The following is a 6,895-nucleotide window of genomic DNA, read 5'->3' on the forward strand; positions in this document are numbered from 1 at the left end:
TCTCGTCTCTCCCTCTTTCGATTCGTGGCAGCGGAGAAGGGACAACGACAGTGCTATGGGAGGAGACGGCAGCGACACTTTCCCCTCCCCTCAATGAGCAGCACCTCATCCAACGGCAGCGGCGGCGCGAGCTCGGCGGCGACCTGGAGCAGAACCACCGCGAGCTTTATGGCGACCACAACGATCCAATCGCCGGCGTGCTTCTTCCCCGACGGTGGACCGGTAAACCCGCGCTCCTCCTCCTATTTTTCCTTCCCCTCATCCTCTAATTTCTAGGGTTCTTAGTCTGCTTCTTGGATAATGACTTCTGGTTGCTGGGACTAACCGAATAGACTATTATACAGGGATTAGAAGGGATTGTGAGCTAGGTGGTTGGGTGACGAGGTGGGTGTCACCAAAGCCTAAGTGATTATTTCTCGGATGACCATGATGATCTCGATCACTCCCCTGTTTATGGCTACCGGTCGCATCACAGTCGTTTCAAGCCACGGATCCCTCGGTCTGACTTTCCCAAGTTTGAAGGAGAGAACCCGAAATGGTGGAGACAACAGTGCGAGAAATATTTTCGGATGCACAATGTTCAACAGGAACCATGGGTCGATTTTGCGACAATTCGTTTTTCTGGCAATGCTGCTTTGTGGCTTCAGACTTACGAAGACATGCACACAATTGATAACTGGGCAGCTATATGTGTAGCAGTGTTCACCAAGTTCAACCGCAACAAGTACACCAGAGCGATTGGTGTTTTCTTCTCCCTGAAGCAAACAGAAATAATGGATGCGTATGCACATATGTTCGAGGAACACATGCACAAGATGCTTATGTACAATCAGTCCTATGATGAAACATTTTTCATTAATCGCTTTGTGGAAGGACTCAAACCTGCTATTCGAGCACCAGTTAAATTGCAGCAACCAAGTACTGTGGATTTGGCTTATTCCCTGGCTCAAACACAAGAAGAACTATTGGGTGAGGACACATCTAAATTAGCAAGAAATGGGAACCAGGATACAACTCCAAACCATATGTGCATCAAGGTCTCCTGAGGGATACACCTGCAGACAAAAGATCAGAAGATCATGCTAAGTTCCCTGACAAGGTGGATAATCTAAGGGCTTAGAGAAGGGCAAGAGGAGAGTGCTTCAAGTATGGGGAGAAATATGCACCGGGCCATAAATGCCCCAAGACTGTTCAGTTGCACGTCATGGAGGAGTTATGGAATGCTTTACAACCATATGAAAATGACTCCACTGGATCTGATAGTGAGCAATCTGAACAACAGCCAGTCAATAAACATGATGGTAATTGCATGAAATTATCTGAACAGGCCGCAACTGGGGCATCTTCTAAAGAGTGTATAAAGCTGTAGGGTATGGTTGGCAAACGGCAGTTGCTCATCCTAGTGGATTCTGGGAGTTCCACCAATTTCATCAAAGCTGATCTCGTAAAAAAGTTGAAATGCCCTACAGAGAACATTCCTGCTGCTAGAGTCACTGTTGCCAATGGAGGAAAATTACCATGTAACACTCAAGTGCCCAGTTTACAATGGTTCTGTCAAGGACAAACTTTCACAACTCGGCTGAAAGTTTTACCTCTGGGTACTTATGGTATCATCTTAGGCATGCAGAGGCTCGATACCATGAGTCCTATGTGGGTTGACTGGAGGAAGAAGGTTATGAGATTTAAGTATCAAGGCGCAAGGATTACACTCCGAGGAGTTAGGGAGAAACCCACTCCTTGTACAACTATTTCAGGCAAACATTTACAGGGCCTTCTGAATATTGGGGTAGTTGAGCAAGTAATTCACCTCTGCCACATGGCAGAGCAACCTCTAGCAGAAACATGTATTCCACCTATAGTTCAACCTCTAATTGACAATCATTCACAACTATTCAATACTCTTGATACTTTGCCTCCTCACAGAGATTTTGACCATCAGATTCCCCTACTACCAGGTGCCAAACCTGTTAGTGTCAAACCATACAGATATAACCCTATGCAGAAACAGGAAATTGAAACACAAGTCTCTGCAATGCTGCAACAAGGATTGATTCAACATAACACAAGTTCCTTTGCCTCTCCAGTGTTGTTGGTCAGAAAGAAGGATGGAACCTGGAGATTTTCTGTGGATTACAGAGTGCTTAACTCTGTAACAATTCAGCATAATTATCCTATGCCCATAGTAGAAGAACTTCTAGATGAACTGGAAGGTGCTAAATATTTCACTAAGTTGGACTTGAAAGCAGGCTATCATCAAATCAGGCTGGTGGAAGGAGAAGAACACAAAACTGCTTTCAAGACCCATCATGGACTGTATGAATTCGAGGTCATGCCTTTTGGCCTGATCAATGCTCCTGCAACATTTCAAGCTGCAATGAACACACTATTTGCTCTTCTTCTCAGAAAGTGTGTCTTGGTTTTTATGGATGACATTCTCATCTACAGTGCAACTTTGGAAGAGCATTTGCAACATTTAGAGCAAGTCTTCACCATCCTAACAGACAACCAGTTGTTTATGAAACTGATGCTAGTAAGTGCTCGTTTGCCCAGTAGGAATTGGAATACCTTGGCCATGTCATCAGTGGGAAGGGAGTTCAGACTGAAGCAACCAAGATTGTAGCTGTTCGAGAGTGGCCAGTCCCGATAAATGTCAAACAAGTCAGGAGTTTCCTAGGCCTGACTGGATACTACAGGAGATTCATTAAGAATTATTCAATTATTAGTAGGAGCTTGTCTGTGTTGGGGAACGTAGTAATTTAAAAAAAATCCTACGCACACGCAAGATCATGGTGATGCATAACAATGAGAGGGGAGAGTGTGTCCACGTACCCTCGTAGACCGAAAGCGGAAGCGTTAGCACAACACGGTTGTTGTAGTCGTACGTCTTCATGATCCGACCGATCAAGTACCGAACGCACGGCACCTCCGAGTTCTGCACACGTTCAACTCGATGACATCCCTCGAACTCCGATCCAGATGAGTGTTGAATGAGAGTTTCGTCAGCAGGACGGCATGGTGACGATGATGATGTTCTATCGATGCAGGGCTTCGCCTAAGCACCGCTACGATATGATCGAGGTGGATTATGGTGGAGGGGGGCACCGCACACGGCTAAGAGATCAAGAGATCAATTGTTGTGTCTATGGGGTGCCCCCTGGCCACGTATATAAAGGAGTGGAGGAGGGGAGGGGCCGACCCTATCTATGGCGCGCCCTAGGGGAGTCCTACTCCCACCGGGAGTAGGATTCCCCCTTTCCTAGTAGAACTAGGAGCCCTTCCAAGTAGTAGGAGGAGAGAAGGAAAGGGAAAAGAGAAGAGAAGGAAGAAGGGGGCGCAGCCCTTCCCCTTAGTCCAATTCGGACTAGGCCTTGGGGGGGGGCTGCCTCTCTCTCTTTCTCCTAAAGCCCAATAAGGCCCATACACTCCCCGGCGAATTCCCGTAACTCCCCGGTACTCCGATAAATACCCGAATCACTTGGAACCTTTCCGATGTCCGAATATAGTCATCCAATATATCGATCTTTATGTCTCGACCATTTTGAGACTCCTCATCATGTCCTAGATCTCATCTGGGACTCTGAACTACCTTAGGTGCATCAAAACACATAAACTCATAATATAACTGTCATCGAACTTTAAGCGTGCGGACCCTACAGGTTCGAGAACTATGTAGACATGACCGAGACACGTCTCCGGTCAATAACCAATAGCGGAACCTGGATGCTCATATTGGCTCCTACATATTCTATGAAGATCGAGGGAGTCCTGGATTATGGGGTATCCAGACAGCCGGATTATATCCTTTGGCCGGACTATTGGATTATGAAGATACAAAATTGAAGACTTTGTCTCGTGTCCGGATGGGACTCTACTTGGCGTGGAAGGCAAGCTAGGCAATACGGACATGTATATCTCCTCCTTTGTAACCGACCTTGTGTAACCCTAGCCCCCTCCGGTGTCTATATAAACCAGAGGGTTTTAGTCCGTAGGACAACATACAGTCATACCATAGGCTAGCTTCTAGGGTTTAGCCTCTCCGATCTCGTGGTAGATCAACTCTTGTAATACCCATATCATCAAGAATAAATCAAGCAAGACATAGGGTTTTACCTCCATCAAGAGGGCCCGAACCTAGGTAAAACATCGTGTCCCCTGCCTCCAGTTAGCATTCGCCTTAGACGCACAGTTCGGGACCCCCTACCCGAGATTCGCCGGTTTTGACACCGACATTGGTGCTTTCATTGAGAGTTCCTCCGTGTCGTCGCCGTTAGGCTCGATGGATCCTATGATCATCGATAGCGATGCAGTCCAGGGTGAGACTTTTCTCCCCGGACAGATCTTTGTGTTCGGCGGCTTCGCACTGCGGGCCAACTCGCTTGGCCATCTGGAGCAGATCAAAAGTTACGCCCCTGGCCACCAGGTCAGGTTTGGAAGCTTAAACTACAGGGTTAATATCCATGGAGACTTGATCTTCGACGGATTCGAGCCCCTGCCTTGTGAGCCAGGCGGTCACGATGAGTATGATTTAACTCTACCATTGGACAGTGTTCAAGAAATCGCACCGGCAGCCGCTCCCACCCTCAATTCGGAGCCAGTTGCGCCATCCATGGATGGGTGGATAGACCCCGCCACGGAGGCCGTATCCTCTGCGGCGATCGAGCCGAATATCGACCTTACCCTTCACGATAACCGTGTTGCTATACTACCGGATCCTTCTCCGACCACGGACTCCGAACCGCCTGCGCCCGTTCCTATCGAATCCGATTGGGCGCCGATCATGGAGTTTACCTCCGTGGATATTTTTCAGCACTCGCCCTTTGGCGACATACTGAACTCATTAAGGTCTCTCTCTTTGTCAGGAGAGTCCTGGCCGAACTACGTCCGGCAGGATTGGGATGCGGATGCCGAAGAAATTCGCCGCCCACCCACCACCCACTTAGTAGCCACTATCGATGACTTAACCGACATGCTCGACTTCGACTCCGACGACATCGACGGTATGGACGATGATGCAGGAGGCGAAGAGGAACCACTTCCCACAGGGCACTGGACGCCCACTTCATCACATGACGTATACATGGTGGACACACCCAAAGAAAATAATGACGAGGAACGGAAGGACACAACGAAGGGTGGTTCCCTCGAGCAGCAGTCAAAGCGGCGGCGTAAACGCCGCTCCAAATCCTACCTCGGCAGAAATAACGATCACATAGACCCAGCGTTAGAGCAGGGTGCACCATTGCCCGACCACGGCAACATGGAAAATCAAGCCGAACAACCCAACCCCGTCGAAGATAACAGTCCGGGCGACATCACACCGGACAGGCGCCAGGAGCAACATAATTCCCACCAAAGGCTTGTTGCCACGACAAAAGAGTCTGAAAAACAGAAGCAAAGGCTCAAGGCTGCAGAAGACACACTCAAAATCAAATGGAGTTAAGTACTCAACACTGCAGCTAAATACGACAGTAATCGCCACACCAAGAGCTATCCGAAGAGAAAGTTGCTACCTGAATTTGATGAGGAGGCCTTAGATCCTCCACAATTAAAGAATGAAACGGACATTCAGTCGGATAGACGACCTCACAGCCAACATAAAGCGGCAATCGACGCCGCACATAAACCAGTACGCGATCCGCGTAAGGGCTCGCACCAAAAGGACGGCGCAACCAGATCCATCTATGGGCCACACAGGCGTGCTCCAACATAAAATGCAACACAACAAACATCCGAACACAATGGTACGCCCAAATACAGGGGTGCCGCACACCCTCTATGTTTCACCGACGAGGTCCTGGACCATGAATTTCCAGAGGGATTCAAACCCGTAAACATAGAGGCGTACGACGGAACAACAGACCCTGGGGTCTGGATTGAGGACTACATCCTCCACATACATATGGCTCGAGGAGACGATCTCCACGCCATCAAGTACTTACCCCTCAAGCTCAAAGGGCCAGCTCGGCACTGGCTTAAAAGCCTCCCCGAAAACTCCATCGGAAGCTGGGAAGAGCTCAAAGACGCCTTTCGGGCAAATTTTCAAGGGACATATGTCCGACCACCGGATGCAGACGATTTAAGTCATATAACTCAACAGCCCGGTGAGCCAGCCCGAAAACTTTGGAACAGGTTCCTCACTAAAGAGAACCAAATAGTTGACTGTCCGGACGCTGAAGCCTTAGCAGCCTTCAAGCATAGCGCTCGAGATGAATGGCTTGCCAGACACCTCGATCAAGAAAAGCCGAGAACAATGGCAACATTAACAAGCCTCATGACCCGTTTTTGCGCGGGCGAGGACAGCTGGTTAGCCCGATGCAGCACCAGCGAACCAAGTACATCCGAAGTCAGGGATGGGAACGGGAAATAACGACACGACAAGAATAAGCGCCGGAATAAAGAAGACAGTCCGAAGAGCACGGAGGTAAACGCTGGATTTAAAAGCTCTCGGCCAGGCCAGCAGAAGCCGCCCTTCAAAGGCAACAGAGACGAACTGTCCAGCTTAAACAAAATTCCAGACCAACTTTGCCAGATCCATAGTACCCCCGATAAACCTGCAAATCATACCCACAGAGAATGTTGGGTCTTCAAGCAGTCCGACAAGCTTAACGCCGAACATAAAGGGCAGGATACACCAAGCGAAGACAAGGATGAGCCTCGCACGCAAAGCACTGGGGAACAGAAGGAATTCCCACCAGAAGTCAAAACAGTCAACGTGTTACACGTGATAAAAGGGAGAAACAAAGAGGAACCTTTAGAGGAACATGCCACAGGGCCTATCATCGTGGAGCTCCGCCACTGGTCATCCCAACCGATCACCTTCGACCATCGGGATTACTCGGCAAGTATCCGGCGTGCAGGATGGGCTGCCTTGGTATTAGATCCAATAATTGACGGA

This window comes from Triticum dicoccoides, chromosome 5A (genome assembly GCF_002162155.2).
Source record: "Triticum dicoccoides isolate Atlit2015 ecotype Zavitan chromosome 5A, WEW_v2.0, whole genome shotgun sequence".
NCBI classification, from domain to species: Eukaryota; Viridiplantae; Streptophyta; class Magnoliopsida; order Poales; family Poaceae; genus Triticum; species Triticum dicoccoides.